The following is a 22,233-nucleotide window of genomic DNA, read 5'->3' as shown; positions in this document are numbered from 1 at the left end:
TAGTATACAGAATTTTAAAAGAACTACAACTCAATAAGAAAAAAAAAGAAAGAAAACAGGCAAAATGTAAGATGATAGTCATTAATTGCCAATAAACACATGAAAAGATGCTCAAGGTCCCCCCTAACTAATAAACTACAAATTAAAACAACCAAAAGATACCACTACTCACTCATCAAGTTGACCAAAATTTTAGAAGTCTTATCATAAAAAGTGTAAGCAAGGATATGGATAGATGAAAATTCTCCCACACTGCTTTGTTCCTGGTTGCAATCACTTTGAGGCAGAGATTGCACTTCTAGGCATACAATCTAATGAAACAATAAAGGTATATAATGAAATGGGAGATTTGTAGAAGAGCACTGATTACAACATTGTTAGTAACAGAATAAAATAAGAGGAAACCACCTAAATGACCATCAAGAGTGGATAGATAAGTTATGGGATAATAATACAATGAAATATTACATAAGAATTGAAATGAATAGACTAGAATTACACGTATTAACATGGATACATCTCGAAAACATAATGTGGAATGAAAAAAAGCAAATTACAGAATAGGCGTTATAAGGTACCATTTATATAAAGTTTGAAAGCATATAAAACCGTGCTACTAGTTATTTATGGATTCACACATGGGACACATATTGTGGAGAGTAATATAAAACACGAATGGGAATGATAACCATCAAATTTATGATGATGGCTCCCTGTAGGGAAGATTTCAATTATAGTTGTAATCTTTTATTTAAAAAAAAAAAAGAAAAGTAAAGCAAATCACTTAAAATGTTACGATTTGATAGAGGTAGATAGTGGGCAGACAAGTGTTCATTATGTTATTTTCTCTCACTTTGTGCATCTTTACAGAATTTTGTAATCCACTTTAAAAGATTTAAAATTGGCTTTTACTTCCAACACAAAGGAAGATGAAAGTATAATGGTTTGCTGTTACAGTGCTGATGTATATGACCTGCCATATCCTTCCAATGGCCTAGGACAACTATCCCTAGTACCTAGCACAGTGCCCAGGTCCAAAATAGCATACAATAAATGAAGATGGAAAGAATGAATGGATGAATGGGCCTGTGTTTGGAAATAGAGTATGCCTGGTCACACGTACGCTGTGCCCCTTCTATCATTAAATCACACTTGGAGAGTCATTTCCTCCCCATCCATCTCACTCAGCCTGAGTTGCCATCTAGTATAATAATTCAGGGGAATTACATTTAGGGACCATTTCTTGCAGGACGGCAAGGAGCTGCAATTCAGTCCTGTCTGTGCTCCGAATTCATTTTAGTGTTTTTTCGGCAGCGTGTGGTGCTCAGAAGAATGATCCTCTCTCAGAGCAGGGCACTGCTGTCTTTCTCATATTATAACAATAATAATAACCAAGAAAACCCAAGGAAGTAAAATCACCAGGGAGGCCTTCCTCTTTAATTAAGGCGTTCTAATGAGTCACAGTCCCACCATGCATGGGACTCAATTCTCCTTTATAAATAGAAGGTTATCAGTGTGGGGTGTACTTTCAAAAGAAGCCCTGCTGCTGTTTCTCCTTCATTGCCTTGTCCTGGTGCTTCTGTCTGTACATGCACATGCACACGTGTGAAACGTATGACATCAAGAAGATCCAAACCTCTTTACTCACTCAGCCAGCTTGGAATTCTTAGATTCTTTGGGCGTCATCCAAGGAAATATAATATGGACCAGGTAGCTTAATTGGTTGGTAAGGGTGCTAATGAAGGTAAAGTCTTAGGTTCCATCCCCCAAAGCCAGAATGATGAACTCTGTTCAACAGACACAGAGAGCATCTCAAACACTGGCAAATGTAGAGTTGTTTATGTGAGAGTAGGGCCAGACAAGGCAGGACGGCATGAATCATGGCAAATGTACCACCACCAGTGGAACTCAAAATTGACCTCACCCTGGTGAGCCTGTGGATTCCTTTTATGAGAAAAGGAGAATACCTTACGTGGATAAAACCAATTAGTGACGTCCTAGCTCACTTACAAATGTGGAACTGAGAAAGTGGCCTGGGCCGAGATTCTCATCTTTATTGCTAAAGAGTAGAAAATAGAGTCCTGGTCTTTCTTACTGTCATTTTTCTGATTCTTCTGAATCTGAGGGTACATAATGAGGAAAAATGTGACAGACTCAAGCAAAGAGAAATTTGGGCTGAATCTCTGGGAAAAAAGTAATCATGGTAAAATCCATTAGACGGTGTAATAGTTTCCCAAGGGAAATGATGAAAACCTCATAGCTGCAGTCATTTAACTTTGATTGAACCATACATTTGTGAGCAGACCCCAGGGGACAATCCTGCATTGAAGAGGGGATGGGAAGGTGATAGGCCAGATGACCTAATAGAGCTTTTTCAACTTAATTTCTAGGGTTGTAGAATCCTAATTAAAACGAACTATATTGCCTGTTATGAACTCATTACATTAATATTCTGTAAGGTGTCTCCAAACAGGCCAAGGGGGTTTTATCCTTTTCTTCTTTCTGTGGAGGCAGAGTCCATGAACCACTTTAACTACATACCTGCTGCCCATGTACTGACTTCTTCCCAACAATGCTTGACAAAGCCTTTGAAAGAAATTAGAGCACATATTATGAGTTAACAGTTTCTTCAATGTAATCCAGTGGAATGAGAAGCATGCTTTAATATCCTTGAGATGAACTGTGACAATAAATATTCTTCTGGCAAATAACACAGTAGTGATCTGGCTCTGTGATGGTAGCAGTTGTCTCCACATAAGATCCAGGACTAAAGTCTGATTGCTCGCATACGGCCCTGACTTTTCCCTTTAGCTTCAACTGATAGCTGAAAGGGAATGTTGATCACTGGAGAAATCTTAGCAGAGGTCTTGCCATCAAGGACCAGCCCAATTTTCCACTAATGTTAGCCTCTCTTCCTTGACTGTCCTCTTGAAATGGACTCCAGTGAGCAAGCCCAAACAAGACCACTGGTGGGCTGGCCAGGGCTGGTCTGAGAACCACCAGTGAAGGCGCACAGGGCACTGCAGCTCCCAAAGTAGTGGCAGTTTAGGGCAAGTGGAAGAGCTAGGTGGCTCCATTGTCCATTTGGTATTTCAGGTGAATGTAGCTGCAGGATAAAAAGAAAGGGTGGTAGCAGCCAGCTGGTAAGCTACTTTAACAGTCTTGTCTCATCCTGGGGATTCCCCAAAAGGTTCTTGATGAGCCACAGAATCCTACTGGCAGGGGTAGACATTGGCGTGCATCAGGGAATATCAAGCACTACCTATTTTAAATTTATAAACTGGGCTTTAATTAGCCTTCAGGGAGTTTCCGTGGAAATTGGAGAGATCACTTTGCAACAGCACAAGGGTGCACCATCAGGTAGGCGGGAGGACTGGAAAACCCCTATTCCTTCAGGAGTCAGAGGGTGTCACCTCACTATGAAATTGTCCCTGGCTCCTTCAGGCAGATCCCAGGAGCTCCCACTTCCATTATAGTATTTCTAATACATAATTGTCAGTGTGCATAGCAAATCCTACAGGCAAGGGAGAGACTGTTACTTCATCTGTTTCCCCCAGAGTATAGCTCAGTTCCTGATATAGAAGGCACTTAATGAAAATTTGTTAGGTTATTATAGTAATATCTCAGAACCTTGGTTTCTTCATTGTGAAGCGGTGTAATAATGCTAACTCAAACGGCTGTCCTCAGGATTAAACGTCAGAATAAAGTACTTAGGACAATGGCCAGCACTCAGATAACATGTAGTTCATTTCCCCACATTTTTGGTGTTGGAAGGTTATTTCTGGTTCTGATAGATAACAGGCAAAAAGTATTTTTAAAGCAGCAAAGAAACCAGAATGTTGCACACTTGAGTTTTGTGTTGCAGTGTTATTGGGTTTCTAGAATAGGTCAGCGTTTGTACTCCACTTAGCATGGTAGAGGTTATACCAGCTCCAGCCCAAGTACCTGGGTATTCAATCTTCTCCTCATCATATACCATAAATAAGGGAGATTTCTGAGATATTCAGACTTGATTCTATTTTAGATATCCATGAAAGAAACTTGGAGAATGAGTAAGCAACTGTCATCAGTAATAATAAAAATGACTTTTAAGAGGTGGCCCTGTTTGTTTGTTGATCGTCAGAATTTCACCTTTGTTGTACCAGAATACCTCCAGGCCCTTCCTGTAAACACCCTTAGAGGTATCTTCTTCTTTGCTTTATTTCTACAAAACAAAGAGTTCCTATAGGGTGACTTGTAAAGGAGGTTTGTATAGTCAAAATGTACCGGAGTGTGATGCTGGGTTTGCAGGGCCATCCTGGGACTGCTTGGCAGGAACTCACACATAGAATAGTCTGCTTCTAACCAAAGCCAGGTTTCCACTTTCCCACCAGCTCTGAATTTCACCTCTTACATCACTGCAGGCCCTGCAGCTCAGTCCTTGCAGCTGTCCTCTGATTGCTGTAGTAGGCACTGGACCCATAAGAAGCAAAGTGAAGGCTGAGAAGAGGAGGTGAACACTGCCGGAACCCAGTTGCTACTTGAAGGCATTTCCGAGGCTGATTCCCTCTAGCTCTGTTGTGAGCACAGTACCTGGCAATGGATCTGGCTCTCCACCCAGAGCCCCATGCCCGCCCTGGCCTATCATCCCTGGGTTCCCAGTTTTTCCACCGTCTCATCTCTCAGCCACGTGAAATCTGTGTTGTCCTGGAGTCAGTGAGCAACTGCCTTCTCTTTTTCCTGCTTTTACTTCCAGTTGAACTCCTGACTTTTGATATTGAATCCTCATCAACTGAATTGCCTCCTTGAAGGGCAGAAGTGCCCCTACTCCTGCTCTGTTGCCCCAGCTGCCCTCTGCTGGCCGTCAGTGGGTACTGTGGTCAACCCTTTTTCACTCCTGGCATGGAACAGGAGCTCTTTCTTTGCTCTTTCCCAATTCTCATGTTTTCTTTTCCTTCTTTTAAAAAAATGTGGTTGTACACTCAGAATTTTGCAAGTAACACTGAAACACCTCCCCTCCCCATGCTACCAATGACTGTCTCCGGGATGTGCCATAAAGCATCCGCCATGGTGTCCAGCACCGGCCAGGCACTTGGTCAAGTTGGCCCTGGTGACTGGAAGGGGACATTGCTGAACGGGCTACGGAACACTGCTTGGGTGTGGGCTTTATAAACTGGAAGGTGTTATGTCAGAGCAGGGTTTCTCAAACTTGACATGATTGACATTTGGGGCCAGATAATTCTTTGTCGTGTGGGTCTCTCCTATGCGTTGTAGGGTGTTCAGCAGCATCGCTGGCTTCCACCCTCCAGATGCCAGTAGCCCCTGTCCCAAGTTGGTTGTCCTCCCAGACAACCAAAAACATCTTCTCCAGCCACTGCCAAATGCCCCCTGGGGAGCAACACAGTCACGGTTGAGAACCACTGCATTTGGGTGATGGAGGAGAAGGCCTGCCTTCCTCAGAAGGACTTCTAAACACAACACGTGCAGGTCTGTTCTCTGGGCCACTCAGTGCTTTGAAGTACGCCCTAATTGACTTTGGAGATTGACACTCAACTGCTGAATTGCTGTGGGGAGTGAGGTGGTCTCATGGAGAGCCTCTCTCGTAAAGGCTTTAGATCCATCCTCCCGCTTCCTGCCGCCTGTCCTACTCTAGCACTCAACTCTGTCAGGCCTGAGCTCTACCTTCCGAGCCTTCCTGAGCCTTACTGCACAGTCGTATCCTCCCCTCCTGTCCCTCTCTCAGCAGCCACCTCTGGTGCTCTGGGCAGCTGCAACCTCCACCTTTCTTTCCCAGGACCTCTCCTCCATCCACTTTGTCTCTCCTGTTGATGGGCTAAAAGTCTCTTGTCTGAAGGTATTTCTCCCCATTCTACATCATTGTGGGTTTATACTCATTTGTACTCCATTACAATATTGGTTATGATCTCTTAGGAGAGAAAGGGAAGTTAACCACGTGGGGCTGACCAGTCATCTTTAACCAGAAGCCATTCCTTCCGCCATGTTAGAGGCCCCTTGTCTGTCTCCCTGGACCTGGGCCACACCCTGGACTTACATCTGCACAGCACGTACTTAGATTGTCTATCTTTTGTCAATCCTCCTGACTGGACTATAAGCTCTTTAATTCAAGCATCATGTCTTTTTCATCCTTAACATCTTCAGTGCTAAGGACAGAGGTGCTCACAATGCATAGGACGTGCTGAGCAAAAGATCACTGAATGCACGAATAACTTCAGTCTTGGAAAAACATTCCTTAATTGAAAGTCAGCAGCAGTAGGCTTTCTTGAACTTTAAGAAAGCTGAGGACAAAAGGCTCTGAACATTTTGTACATGTGTCTCCTCAAGGAGCATATCTCTGCTTTAAGTTGTCAGAAGCTGCATTCAGCCTCTGGGATTTCCCAGAATCTTGGACTGGAAAGCTCCTGATCTTGTTTGTGATCTGCTGCATTCTACAGAGGGACGAAGTCCATTCCTCTGACATCCTAGCTGGCATGCCCTGCTGATACCGCTACAACACTAATGTAGATTAACGGCATACTCTGACACAGAGATGCCTTTTTCACAGTTGTGACTGATGGGGTATTGATGGTGTCCCCTTAGACAGCCATCTATATATAAATGAAGCAGGATGAGCTAAGAGAATAAAATGCAAATATCACTTTCTTTGTGTAAGAGTTCCATAATATTATCTGGGAGCCAGCCCAACTTTATGGAAATCACTCAGAAGAATCAGACAAGCTTTTCCTAGGACACTTTTATATTTGCAAAACCACCATCAGTGTCAGCTTTGATTAATATTTATTGGTGTGGATCACAGCTCATTTTATAAACTCTTCCCCAGGACTATTAACAAATTCCAGAACACTTACGTTATAATTGAGGAAGCAGAGGTATGAGACGTTTGGCAACTTGCTTAAGTCCAGGGGTAAATCTTCTGTCAGGCTGAGACCGGGAGGCTCAGATCTTTAATATCCTGTTACCTCGCTGAGAAGGGCTGCTGCCCTGGGTCAGCTTTGGGGGGGGGGGGTTGCCTCACCTTGGTCCACTCATCACACGAAATGAGCCACCTGGTAACTCTCCAGGACTCGCACAAGGAGCAAGCTTCTGAAATGAAGAGGAAGCCAGCTCATTTTCCTGACACATGTCACATCTCTCACTGAAGGGAGAGACCCACTGCTGCCTAGTTGTCCGTTGGGGCATGTCACAGTCTAGATAGCATATGAAAGACAGAAAGCTCCCTTGTCATCTGCCTTTCACTCTACAGAGAGACAGCCTGGAAAGTGCTGTGAAACACCACATCACATATTAATTAGGAGGAGCATATGTAGCATTTCTAGGCCATGTGTGTCTGTGGCAGCCACACAGGAGGGAGTGAAGACGGAGCTAAACAGAGATTTGCTCAAGGTTTAAGGAGACAGATCCTAGGGTCAGATGCTGAGACTAAATCAGTAACATCATCTTGCCTGCCTTCCTGCTCCTTGCTGCTCCCCTTTGCAGCCCGGCTGGGTTCCTATCCCATCAGAAGCTTCCTGGGCGGAGATCACCTTCTTGTCCTCTGCTCCATAGCCCTATGAGACGGGCAGGGGAGCAAGGACGCATGCGCAGAGCAGTCCGGGAGCAATGCACCCACCTGGAAATGCTGCTGAATGGTGAGACGAGGCACACCCCTGTTCCCCGCCCCCACCCCTGCCTCCTCCTCCGCTCTGTGGACTTGGCTTTCTGTGAGTGTTCATGAGAGGAAAGTTATCCAAAGCCAGGGACAGAAGTCGGAATCCCAATGGCTGACTGATGCCTGCCCCTTGCTAGCTGTGTGGCCTTAGGCAAGTTCCTTAACCTCTCTGAGTCCTCCTTAAAATGAGAATGGTAATACCATCTCATCTATGACGCAGGGTCCAAGGAGATACTGAGTATTGTATAGAAAGCATGCTCCACAAATATGAATGATGGTGACAATGCTTTTATATCAGTTATGTCAGGTATACCCTTAAAGTCTTAAGCTGAAGTTAAGAGACACAGGACCCCTTAGGCACCCAGCTACTGTGATTATCCATAATTATCATAACTCTGAGGATTTGCTGCCCTTCTTGTATCATTATGCCCTGTCAGCTAGAAAGACTGGGATGTGCCGATCTGTGACCCCAGCAGACTTTTTTAAGCACTTATAGTGTTTTTATCACTAGGTAGATCTTGTGGAGGACAGAAGAACAGACTGAACACAGTCCCTCCCCCTAGAGAATGAACAGTCTAGAAACTAGACAACAAGGCAAGAGTTGGAAATATAGCATCTTCTGGCCCAGCAGTATTCAACATTTTAGAAACACCATGTCCTTTTGGTCACCTAAGTGTCCAGAAAGTACATTTTATATTGATCTGCAGTGCTGTCCCCTGAATATCACAAAGTCTCTCTTATCTTCTTAACAGAGGTGCGGAACAAAAACGTGCCTCAGATTTCTCTTAGGTCAAGAGACCTCTCACCCTCTCGCTTCCTACTTCTTTCATCTTGAATTTGAATAGAACAAGTCCTTTCTCTTCCTCAGGCCCGTCGTCCGGATGCCGGTGACAGGTCACTGACCACGGCTCTTGCGTCTCCTCCTCACCAGCCCCTGTTCCCAGCTTCTTAAGCCAGTGCACCACAACACACGTATACTTTCCCCACTCTGCTTCAGAGGTGGCCCGGTTGTTCTCTATCCCTGTTAATAGCATTTGGCCTGCAAAAGCTGAGACCAAGAAAAGATTTACATAACAGTTCAAGGCAACAGAGGATTTGTCATGAGGCGGCTGGTGATTAATTGCCAAATGAACTGCACAGACAGCCTCGTTGTTACAGGAGCGGAGCCTCCTTGGGTCCTTTTTGGAAGAAAGCAGAGCATGCATTATAAACAAGCATAAATGAACAAGCTGGCTGAGAGGAAAGAGGTCGGAGTGAACAGAGGAAATCTAAGGAACTTGCCTCTGAGTGGTCAGTGACCAACTGTACCATACAGGCAGTATTGGGCCATGAAGAGTTACTGCCATTTTATTTATTTCTTTATTTTTTAATGTATTTATTGTATTTATTTATGTTCGGCTACGTTGGGTCTTCATTGCTGCACACGGGCTTTCTCTAGTTGCAGCGGCGAGCGGGGGCTACTCTTGCGGTGCGCAGGCTTCCCATTGTGGTGGCTTCTCTTGTGGCGGAGCACAGGCTCTAGGCACGCGGGCTTCGGTAGTTGTGGCTCGTGGGCTCTAGAGCACAGGCTCAGTAGTTGTGGCGCACGGGCTTAGTTGCTCTGCAGCATGTGGGATCTTCCCGGTCCAGGGATCAAACCCGTGTCCCCTGCATTGGCAGGCGGGTTCTTAACCACTGCGCCGCCAGGCAAGCTCTGCCATTTTAATAAGTCAAAACCAGTTGAATATTGATTGTTTCACATGGTTCAACTTAAACATTTTGGGGTTTGGCAAACATTTTTATGTTTACGTGAAAAGTTAATGTGGCTCTTCCTGAGGAAGAAGATAAGTCTGGAGCATATTTTTGGTATCTTATTTGGCCACTGGTACTGTTGGCTAACATGTGTGTAGCATCCTTTCTATGTACCTTACACACCACATGGTTTGTCTCATTTCAAACTCAGGAAACCTGTGAATTAGGTAATTTTTATTCTTATTTTATATAGGAAACCGAGGCTCAGAAAAGTTCATTAACTTGACCAAAGTTATACAGTTGATAAGTGGTGGAGCTGAGACTGGGACTTGAACCCAGGACTCATCTGGTTCCAGAGTCCACATCATTAATGCAGCAGTGCTTCACAAGGATGCATCCCGCACGCTTTGCTGCCCAAACCTCAGCTGCTCAGTCAGCTCTCCTATTTATAGTCTATGTTCAAGAAACATTTTGAATCAAACTAAATACACACATTCAAAGGTTCAGTCACTGCATCTTCTTCCAAAGCACATGATTCTCACACACATATGTTTAATGCTTATACAGACCATCTAAAACATTTCCCTTTCCCTTATGCAGTTACTAGGTATCTCTGAACCTCATGTTCTCTTCCAATAAACAAATATTTATTGAGCACATACTATGTGAAAAGCCCCATTCTTTCTGCTTCTCATGTCCTTAATCTCCTCAATTAAAAATATACACATGCACAATATTTATATATTTATATGTTTGTGTGTGTATATATATATACACACACACACACATATATATATATATATATATATATATCAACACCCACTATGTGCCCGCCTCTGCACTCTGAAGACACAGAGATGAATGAATGAGGTCTCCTGCTTTCCATGAACCCAGAGTCAAGCAGAGGAAGTAAACCATAAACCCAAGCCAGTCCCTGTCCAACAGTGTGAATTGGAGCAAAATATTGATTATAGAGAAATAGATGCAGTACATAGGGTAGGATATCGGGAGATATGATAAACTAGAGGACATCCAGGGGACTTCACAGAGAGAGCTAAGCTTGACAGCTCTACAAACCCAGGACACAGTGCCAGGCATGTAGTAGGCATGCAGTACATTTTGATAAACAGAATTACATTGGCTAAACCTAAATGTGGAGTGGAACATGACATGGAATGTGGCTTGAGAGTTTCTACAGCTCTATGGATTTTTCTCTGCTGGGCAGTGGGGATTCCTAAAGAAGTTTAAATAGAAGAGCTCAGGATCAGATTTCTGGATGTGTGGCTTGTATGCGTGACATAGAAGAAGAGGTGAAAGGTGATAAATGTGCTGAAGGACACCACTGCTTGCCAACCCAGAGCCAGAGACAGGACGGCAGAGATGCATGTCATGCAGGGGACTAGGAAATGGAGAGATTCTTTCAGGGTCACCAGACTGACCTGCTGTGCCTGGTTTTCTCTAGGACTTCTCTGATTTCTTTCTTTATTTGAGTATTTACATTTATATCCTACTTTCTAAATTTGAAATGGTTTGCAATACAAGAAACATATATAATAAATTTTATTTTATTTTTTAATTAAAATTTTAAAAAATTTTTATTGAAGTATAGTTAGTTTACAACACTGTGTTAGTTTCAGGTGTACAGAAGAGTGATTCCATTATATATATTTTTTTCAGATTCTTTTCCATTATAGGTTATCACAAGGTATTGAATACAGTTCCCTGTGCTATACAGTAAATCCTTGTTGTCTGTTTTACATATAGTAACGTGTATCTGTTAATCCCATACTCCTAATTTATCCCTCCCCCTTCCCTTTCCTCTTTGGTAACCAGAAGTTTGTTTTCTATGTCTGTGGGCCTATTTCTGTTTTGTAAATAAGTTCATTTGTATTTTTTTTCAGATTCCACATACAAGTGATATCATATGGTATTTGTCTTTCTCTTTCTGACTTACTTCCCTTAGTATGATAATCTCTAGGTCCATCCATGTTGCTGCAAATGGCAATATTTCATTCTCTTTTATGGCTGAGTAGTATTCCATTTGTGTGTGTGTGTGTGTGTGTGTCTGTCTGTCTGTCTGTGTATCACATCTTCTTATAATAAATTTATTAAAATAGAAACAGATTAGGTATATATCAGAGAGCTACATTAAATATATATATCAGAAAAAGAGGCAGAGAGATTCTAAAACCACAGCCTAGGCCAACATCACTACTATTACTGAGTATTAAGTTCGGTTCTCAGCTTCCACGCAGCCAAAGCAAAAAGTACAGCACACAGCTATTTTGTCCTCATTGCGTTTTAGGAGAGACAACCTTTTTCCTGGTACTAAATTCCAAAAGGGATTTCTCAAATTGGACCTTATTCGTGATATTAATGGCAACACTGCCTTCATATTTCATCCCTGTCTGTCCTCAAACATTGCATCTTCTGGCTGTCCCGTATGAATCTGCACCCTGCACTCAAGTGCTAAAGGAAATACAACTCTCTGATTCTGCACTGTGTCTGGACCTGCTTTCCCTTAGTTACGGTTTAAGACTGTATCCTCAGTTCCTGTCAGAAATGGGTATGAACAATAACACATGAAGAATCTTTCTGTATTTACAGGAAAACTGGACACTGTCCATTGTTCATTCAACAAGTACTTACTGAGAACCCAGTCTCAGCAGGACACTGTTTTAGGCAAAGATCGTGCAGTAGGGAACCACACAGGTAAAGTTCTTGCCCTATGGAGGCTGTATATTTCTGGGAGGGCAGACAACACATAAATAAATATATTTTGTCAGGTAGTGACAGGTACTGGGAAGACACATGAAGCAGGCTAAAGGGACAGTGTGTGCTATTTTAGGGATGGCTTACTCAGGAAGCCTCCTTTACACGGCTCAGCTTTCATCCCCATGCCTTTCTATCTGACTACATCACCTTTTCCTTAGCAACAGAACGCAGAGTAAACATTACAGAACCAAATACCTTTTGCCATGTTGACCACTAAGGATGGCAGGAAAATATTCTGCTACTATTTGAGGCAGAGGTTTTGGCCAAATTGCTCATAACAAAAATAACCGTTCATGCTAGCCTGGTCATTTCTATGGTAAATCTAATTTGCACCTAAGCTGTTGACTCCACGCTCTTTCTGAATTCCCTTCCAAGGTGCCAGAATAGAGTCATTTATGCAGCACTCATATGACTATGCCCTTAACATATGTTAGCTCATTGAATGAGATTCTTGGTAATCACGAAAGGAAAGAGGCAATAGGGAAGACGGTTAGAAAACTGGGTTCTTGGAGCCAGACTGCCTGGGTCTACACCTGAACCTCAAGAATTCTTCACTGGTGATCTTAGGCAAGCTATTTATCCTGTCTGAGATTGGTCTTCTTGTTTGTAAGAATAGTTAATACCTCAGAAGTTTATTGTGAGAGTAAATTAGTTAATATGTGTATGACACTTAGAACATATCTGGCATATTACAATTAATAAGTGTTGACTATTATAACTCCAATTTACAGATGAGGATATTAAGGCTCTGAGAGGTTAAGTAACTTACCTGAATTCATACAGGTAATGAGTGGCAGATTCAGAATTTAAACCTAGGTTTTTCTGACTCCAAACTCATGCTCTTCCTGTTATGACTGCCTCTGTCACCAACAATAGAAATTAAAATAATGTTTCCTATAAGAGACTTAGGTCCAAATAACAATAGCAAAACAGAATCACTCACGAGAAACTGGGGTCATGAGTTATACTGGTGAATCAATCAATCAGCAATATTTATCAAGTGCAAAGTGGATTTTGTCTTTGCCTGATTTTTCACTTTATTCCTTAATTTGTTTGTTTGTATAGCACTTACTGGGCTGCGGGAGATTCACAGGAACAGACGAAACGATCCCACTCTCAGTCTTGGGGAGGAAAGGGCAGAAAACATCTAGAAGTGAAAAACCAGTAGCGAATATGGTCAGACTCTCGAGATGGTGGGCCCAGTCACAACGGGACTGGAATAAGAAGTGAGAGCACAGTTGGTCCAGGGTGGGACTAGTCACAAAGAGTTTGATCTAGGCCCTGCAGGAAGTGACCAACATAAATCAGCCAGGGTTCTCTGAAACAATCATGTCACATTTAAGGCCTAGTGAATGAAGGGACAGTGAATAAAGTTAAGGGCAAAACATTGCAAATTCAGTGCATGTTTTGGAGGGAAGCTTTTATGTGAAGGTGCCATATTTGTAACATGTTTTTTAATCCATCAGTGTTTTTATAAGAAGAACTCTGAATTAGAAACCCTTATGCTAAAGGATTTCTTTGGTTCAGCGACTGTTATCAGTCAGGGTGAGGTCAGAAAATTTTAACAGTAAATTTAATAAAAAGAATTGTTAACCAGATATGTTGTTAACTAGGTAACTAAAAGTGTAAAAAAGAGAACTCTATAATATCATGGAGGTAGAAACTGCAGGAAGCAGCTCCCATCTCTATGCGGGGACCAGGAAAAAGGTTGGAATGTTTAAAACTTAGAAGCTGGGGAGCAGGGGTCCCTAGGGGCTGGGACCCAGACCTCTGAGGAGAGGGTGCTGGCCCACACTGGTGTCTCTTTGGGGACACAAGGAGGCTGGTTCCATAAGGGTTGGAGAAATTGCAAACTGGAGTCAGCTGCTACTGCAGAAAAGTGAAGAAGCATGTCTGGACTGTTCCTCACAGGAATAAGAAGCAGACATGAGGCCAGGAAGCAGCAAGTCCCTTCCCTTTGGCAGAGCCTAACACAGAACTGGTTGGCAATACAAACAGGAACAGAATACAAGGATGAACATGGTGTCATCCCTCATCTTCAGCCTAGAAGGGAAGGGAGACATGGAAACCAGAAAGCACAATACTGTATATGTGATACCAGACAACTGAACAGGTTTGAAGGGAGCACTGAATTAGAAATGATTACTTTCAAGGGAGCAGATAGGAAAGACTTCATAGATAATTCCTGAACTGAGCCTTTAAAGGTGAGCCAGGCAGTTCTGGTCACTCAAGAGAACATTCTACACAAGAGCAGCCTGAACAAAGACATAGGAGCAGGAAGGAGGAGGGTGCCTTCACAGTTCATGAAAATAATTCAGCCTGGCTGGACTGTGGGATAAGAAATGAAGGATGTGGTAAGAGAGAAAGTTCACGAGGCAGGCAGGGGTCAGATCATGAAGACTTTTCTATGCCCACTGAATTGTTTGAACCCTATTCTAGAAGCAGTAAAAGGTTTCAGCTAGGGGAGGAACATGAACAGAATTGTGTTTGAATGACAACTCCTGATTCATCATGGAGAAGGGGTTACAGGAGAGCAAAGGAGATCAGTTAGGAGACTGTTGTAATATTCCAGTTGTGCAATGGTGAGAACCTGATCGATGGTGGTAGCAGTAGGGACGTGGTGGAAGGGACAGACAGGAGAAATGCTAAGGGAGTAGAAATGAGAGAAGCAGGAACTACAGGGAGGAAACAACACAGGAGTCTGGGTTATTGGCTTAGGACACTGGATAGATGGCCGTGCCGTTCTCCAAGATGGGAGGTTAGTAGAGGTTGCTCTATGGGTGAAGGAAGAAATAAAAAGGATAAGATCATGACTTAAATTTTGTGCACATGGACATTTCAAATGAAGAGAAGAGTTCCTTAAAAGGCAGATGAGTTGATGGTGAACTCATCTTTAATAGGATGCTACGCACAGATGACATCAACTACTGCCTTCCTAAGGAAGTGTTGCTCATAAAGGAGATGGAAACCATTCAGCGATTCCAGGAAAGATCTCCAGGATCTTTGACACTTACAGAAGATGTCGTCATCATTTCCCATATTATCACTTTTCCCTTCTGTCCACATGACAATAGTGAGGCCTGTGTTGGCAATATGTCAGGTGACCACAAAGATTGACATGTGAATGGATTTGTCCCCGTGCTTAATGCCTAATTCCTTAATGTAACTTCTGACCTGAAAGCTCCTCCTAAGCAGATGTTCAGAAAATTCTTTTTAAAATATTTTACTTTGTGCCTGAAGTAAATTCAAATCTCAGGTGATGATGCTACTGCTATTCTTAAATTCTTGGACAGGACTGCTATTACTGCTGCTTTAGTGAGCTACTATAATTATTAGAGCCTACGTTTTTCCTCTTTTCATGTCTTCTGCATTGACATAGCAAGTAGACACTAGAAGTAATTGAAAGCCAGCACTACCATAGAATTCTTTTTAAGGGTTTCTAGAAGGCCGGCACTTGGTCTCCTTTTGCTTTTCGTTCACATCATCTTCCTTTAACATTGTTGTTTGAAAGGGAGAGGAGGGAATAATTTGAGGGCATGCAGGGGGTCTGTGGATGTCCCAGAATCAGCAGGGGCCACCTCGGCTGTCTTGTCCCTCTACCTCTGTGACTTCTCTTCACACCCATCTTCATCCACCCAAGCATTCAGCACTACTCTGCAAAGCCCAGCTCAAAAGCACCTCTTCCTCCCCAGCTACTCAAGCCCGCAGCAATTCTCTGAGCTCCTGCAACATCAGGACTGTAACTCCGATAGCCTGAAATGTCAATATTGAGCACGCTCGAGCATATTTCCATGGGCGTGATCCCTTTTCCTAAACAGAGTGCAAATCTCAGGAGAGCAGAGGCTCAGCTACCTTTTTATGTACCCTGTGTATACATTTCTTCAGTGATAGCCTTGACCCGAGTTCTCCTGGGCTAAGCCCCAGAGGTCGCCAATATTTACTTAGGGGCTCATCCCTGTCCTCTCTGCTGTTTACACTCACGCCTCCTTGTAGCAGGTCACACAGGCACTGAGTAACCTGCTTCCTTGCTTTAATCACCCCGTTTATCTCATTTATTCCTCCCCACACATGAGCTGCTTTAAAAAATTTGCACTGTACTTATTATCTCTGCTTCCCAGTAACATAACACACACACCTCCAGGTACACACCAGTTGATAAGTGGGATACACCACAGGGTCTCAGAAGGAAATCAGCCGCCATAAAAGTTAATGTGTTTTCTCAGGGTATATGCCCAGAATTGACTTGAGGACACAGGGAGAGGGAAGGGGAAGCTGGGACGAAGTGAGAGAATGGCATGGACATATGTACACTACCAAATGTCGAATAGATAGCTAGTGAGAAGCAGCCGCAGAGCACAGGGAGATCAGCTCGGTGCTTTGTGACCACCTAGAGGGGTGGGATAGGGAGGGTGGGAGGAAGACGCAAGAAAGAGGGAATATGGAGATGTATGTATATGTATAGCTGATTCACTTTGTTATACAGCAGAAACTAACACACCATTGTAAAGCAATTATTTTCCAATTTTATTTATTTTTTTATACAGTGCGTTCTTATTAGTCATCAGTTTTATACACATCAGTGTATACATGTCAATCCCAATCTCCCAGTTCATCACACCACCACCCCCTCCCCCTGCTGCTTTCCCCCCTTGGTGTCCATACGTTTGTTCTCTACATCTGTGTCTCAATTTCTGCCTTGCAAACCAGTTCATCGGTACCATTTTCTAGGTTCCACATATATGTGTTAACATAAGATATTTGTTTTTCTCTTTCTGATTTACTTCACTCTGTATGACAGTCTCTAGATGCATCCGCATCTCTACAAATGACCCAATTTCGTTCCTTTTTATGGCTGAGTAATATTCCATTATATATATGTACCACAGCTTCTTTATCCATTCGTCTGTCAATGGGCATTTAGGATGCTTCCATGACCTGGCTCTTGTAAACAGTGCTGCAATGAACATTGGGGTGCATGTGTCTTTTTTTTTTTTGTGGTACACGGGCCTCTCACTGCTATGGCCTCTCCCGTTGCGGAGCACAGGCTACGGACGCACAGGCTCAGCAGCCATGGCTCACGGGCCCAGCCGCTCCGCAGCTTGTGGGATCTTCCCAGACCGGGGCACGAACCCGTGTCCCCTGCATCGGCAGGCGGACTCTCAGCCACTGCGCCACGAGGGAAGCCCACATGTGTCGTTTTGAATTATGATTTTCTCTGGGTATATGCCCAGTGGTGGGATTGCTGGGTCATATGGTAATTCTATTTTTAGTTTTTTAAGGAACCTCCATATTATTCTCCATAGTGGCTGTATCAATTTACATTCCCACCAACAGTGCAAGAGGGTTCCCCTTTCTCCACACCCTCTCCAGCATTTATTGTTTGTAGATTTTTTGATGATGGCCATTCTGACTAGTGTGAGGTGATAACCTCATTGTAGTTTTGATTTGCATTTCTCTAATGATTAGTGATGTTGAGCATCTTTTCATGTGTTTGTTGGCATCTGTATATCTTCTTTGGAGAAATGTCTATTTAGATCTTCCCATTTTTGGATTGGGTTGTTTGTTTTTTTGATATTGAGCTGCATGAGCTGCTTGTATATTTTGGAGACTCATCCTTTGTCAGTTGCTTAGTTTGCAAATATTTTCTCCCAATCTGAGGGTTGTCTTTTCATCTTGTTTATGGTTTCCTTTGCTGTGCAAAAGCTTTTAAATTTCATTAGGTCCCATTTGTTTATTGCTGTTTTTATTTCCATTACTCTAGGAGGTGGATCAAAAAAGATCTTGCTGTGATTTATGTCAAAGAGTGTTCTTCCTATGTTTTCCTCTAAGAGTTTTATAGTGTCCAGTCTTATATTTAGGTCTCTAATCCATTTTGAGTTTATTTTGGTTTATGGTGTTAGGGAGTGTTCTAATTTCATTCTTTTACATGTAGCTGTCCAGTTTTCCCAGCGCCACTTATTGAAGAGACTGTCTTTTCTCCATCATATGTCCTTGCCTCCTTTGTCATAGATTAGTTGACCATAAGTGCGTGGGTTTATCTCTGGGCTTTCTATCTTGCTCCATTGATCTGTATTTCTGTTTTTGTGCCAGCACCATACTGCCTTGATTACTGTAGCTTTGTAGTATAGTCTGAAGTCGGGGAGTCTGATTCCTCCAACCCCATTTTTTTCCATCAAGACTGCTATGGGTATTCGGGGTCTTTTGTGTCTCCGTACAAATTTTAATATTTTTTGTTCTAGTTCTGTAAAAAGTGCCATTGGTAATTAGATAGGAATTGCATTGAATCTGTAGATTGCTTTGGGTAGTAGAGTCATTTTCACAGTATTGATTCTTCCAGTCCAAGAGCATGGTGTATCTCTCCATCAGTTGGTATCACCTTTAATTTCTTTCATCAGTGTCATAGTTTTCTGCATACAGGTCTTTTGTCTCCTTAGGTAGGTTTATTCCTAGGTCTTTTATTCTTTTTCTTCCAATGGTAAATGGGAGCGTTTCCTTAATTTCTCTTTCAGATTTTTCATCATTAGTGTATAGGAATGCAAGAGATTTCTGTGCATTAATTTTGTATCCTGCTACTTTACCAAATTCATTGATTAGCTCTAGTAGTTTTCTGGTAGCATCTTTAGGATTCTCTATGTATAGTATCATGTCATGTGCAAACAGTGACAGTTTTACTTCTTCTTTTCCAATTTATATTCCTTTTATTTCTTTTTCTTCTCTGATTGCCATGGCTAGGACTTCCAAAACTATGTTGAATAATAGTGGTGAGAGGGGACATCCTTGTCTCGTTCCTGATCTTAGAGGAAATGCTTTCAGTTTTTCACCATTGAGAATGATGTTTGCTGTGGATTTGTCATATGTGGCCTTTATTATGTTGAAGTAGTTCCCTCTATGCCCACTTTCTGGAGAGTTTTTATCATAAATAGGTGTTGAATTTTGTTAAAAGCTTTTTCTGCATCTATTGAAATGATCATATGATTTTTTTTTTTTTTTGCTACATGCGGGCCTCTCACTGTTGTGGCCTCTCCCGTTGTGGAGCACAGGCTCCGGATGCACAGGCTCAGCAGCCATGGCTCATGGACCCAGCTGCTCCACATCATATGGGATCTTCCCAGACCAGGGCACAAACCCATGTCCCCTGCATCGGCAGGCGGACTCTCAACCACTGCGCCACCAGGGAAGCCCAATCATATGATTTTTATTCTTCCATTTGTTAATATGGTGTATCACATTGATTGATTTTGTATATTAAAGAATCCTTACATCCCTGGGATAAATCCCACTTGATCATGGTGTATGATCCTTTGAATGTGTTGTTGGATTCTGCTTGCTAGTATTTTGTTGAGGATTTTTACATCTATATTCATCAGTGATATTGGTCTGTAATTTTCTTTTTTTGTAGTATCTTTGTCTGGTTTCGATATCAGGGTGATGATGGCCTCATAGAATGAGTTTGGGAATGTTCCTTCCTCTGCAATTTTTTGGAAGAGGTTGAGAAGGATGGGTGTTAGCTCTTCTCTAAATGTTTGATGGAATTCACCTGTGAAGCCATCTGGTCCTGGACATTTGTTTGTTGGAACTTTTTTTTTTTTTGCGATACGCGGGCCTCTCACTGTTGTGGCCTCTCCCGTTGCGGAGCACAGGCTCCGGACGCACAGGCTCAGCAGCCGTGGCTCACGGGTCCAGCCGCTCTGCGGCATGTGGGATCCTCCCGGACCGGGGCACGAACCCGTGTCCCCGGCATCAGCACACGTACTCTCAACCACTGCACCACCAGGGAAGCCCTGTTGGAAAACTTTTAACCACAGTTTCAATTTCATTACTTGTGATTGGTCTGTTCATATTTTCTATTTCTTCCTGATTCAGTCTTGGAAGATTATACCTTTCTAAGAATTTGTCCATTTCTTCCAGTTTGTCCATTTTATTGTCATAGAGTTGCTTGTAGTAGTCTCTTAGGATGCTTTGTATTTCTGCGGTGTCTGTTGTAACTTCTCCTTTTCATTTCTAATTTTATTGATTTGAGTCCTCTCCTTCTTTTTCTTTATGAGTCTGGCTAATGGTTTATCAATTTTGTTTATCTTCTCAAAGAACCAGCTTTTAGTTTTATTGATCTTTGCTATTGTTTTCTTTGTTTCTATTTCATTTATTTCTGCTCTAATCTTTATGATTTCTTTCCTTCTGCTAACTTTGGGTTTTGTTTGTTCTTCTTTCTCTAGTTCCTTTAGGTGTAAGGTTAGATTATTTGAGATTTTTCTTGTTGCTTGAGGTAGGCTTGTATAGCTATAAACTTCCCTCTTTGAACTGCTTTTGCTGCATCCCATAGGTTTTTTTTTGTTTGTTTGTTTGTTTTTATTTTTTTTTGCGGTACACAGGCCTCTCACTGTTGTGGCCTCTCCCATCGTGGAGCACAGGCTCCGGACGTGCAGGCCCAGCGGCCATGGCTCACGGGCCCAGCCGCTTCACGGCATGTGGGATCCTCCCGGACCGGGGCACAAACCTGTGTCCCCTGCATCGACAGGCGGACTCTCAACCACTGCGCCACCAGGGAAGCCCCATCCCATAGGTTTTGAATCGTCGTGTTTTCATTGTCATTCGTCTCTAGGTATTTTTAAATTTCCTCTTTGATTTCTTCAGTGATCTCTTGGTTATTTACTAACGTATGGTTTAGCCTCCATGTGTTTGTGTTTTTTACCTTTTTTTTCCCTGTAATTCATTTCTACTTTCATAGCATTGTGGTCAGAAAAGATGCTTGATAAAATTTCAATTTTCTTAAATTTACTGAGGCTTGATTTGTGACCAAGATGTGATCTATTCTGGAGAATGTTCCATGCACACTTGAGAAGAAAGTGTAACCTGCTGTTTTTGGATGGAATGTCCTATAAATATCAATTAAATCTATCTGGTCTATTGTGTCATTTAAAGCTTGTGTTTCCTTATTAATTTTCTGTTTGGATGATCTGTCCATTGGTGTAAGTGAGGTGTTAAAGTCCCCCTCTATTATTGCGTTACTGTCGATTTCCTCTTTTATAGCTGTTAGCAGTTGCCTTATGTATTGAGGTGCTCCTATGTTGGGTGAATATATATTTATAATTGTTATATCTTCTTCTTGGATTGATCCCTTGATCATTATGTAGTGTCCTTCCTTCTCTCTTGTAACATTCTTTATTTTGAAGTCCATGTTATCTGATATGAGTATTGCTACTCCAGCTTTCTTTTGATTTCCATTTGCATGGAATATCTTTTACCATCCCCTCACTTTCAGTCTTTATGTGTCCCTTGATCTGAAGTAGGTCTCTTGTATACAGCATGTATATGGGTCTTGTTTTTTTATCCATTCAGCAAGCCTGTGTCTTTTGGTTGGAGCATTTAATCCATTCACGTTTAAGGTAATTATTGATATGTATATTCCTATTACCACTTTCTTAATTGTTTTGCATTTGCTTTCGTAGGTCCTTTTTTTCTCTTGTGTTTCCTACTTAGAGAAGTTCCTTTAGCATTTGTTGTAGAGCTGGTTTGGTGGTGCTGAATTCTCTTAGCTTTTGCTTGTCTGTAAAGCTTTAGATTTCTCCATCGAGTCTGAATGAGATCCTTGCTGGGTAGAGTAATCTTGGTTGTAGGTTCTTCCCTTTCATCACTTTAAATATATCATGCCATTTCCTTCTGGCTTATAGAGTTTCTGCTGGGAAATCAGCTGTTAACCTTATGGGAGTTCCCATGTATGTCATTTGTCATTTTTCCCTTGCTGCTTTCAATAATTTTTCTTTGTCTTTGATATTTGCCAATTTGATTACTATGTGTCTCGGCATGTTTCTCCTTGGGTTTATCCTGTGTGGGACTCGCTGCGCTTCCTGGACTTGGGTGGCTCTTTCCTTTCCCATGTTAGGGAAGTTTTTGACTATAATCTCTTCAAATATTTTCTTGGGTCCTTTCTCTCTCTCTTCTCCTTCTGGGACCCCTATAATGCGAATATTGTTGCATTTAATATTGTCCCAGGGGTCTCTTAGGCTGTCTTCATTTCTTTTCATTCTTTTTTTATTCATTCTGTTCCGCAGCAGTGAATTCCACTATTCTGTCTTCCAGGTCAC

Source organism: Delphinapterus leucas, chromosome 1, assembly GCF_059928025.1.
Source record: "Delphinapterus leucas isolate spDelLeu-1000000601 "Yukka" chromosome 1, BTC_Dleu_Yukka2, whole genome shotgun sequence".
In the NCBI taxonomy this organism is placed as follows: Eukaryota; Metazoa; Chordata; class Mammalia; order Artiodactyla; family Monodontidae; genus Delphinapterus; species Delphinapterus leucas.
Note: the sequence above shows the minus strand (reverse complement) of the source record.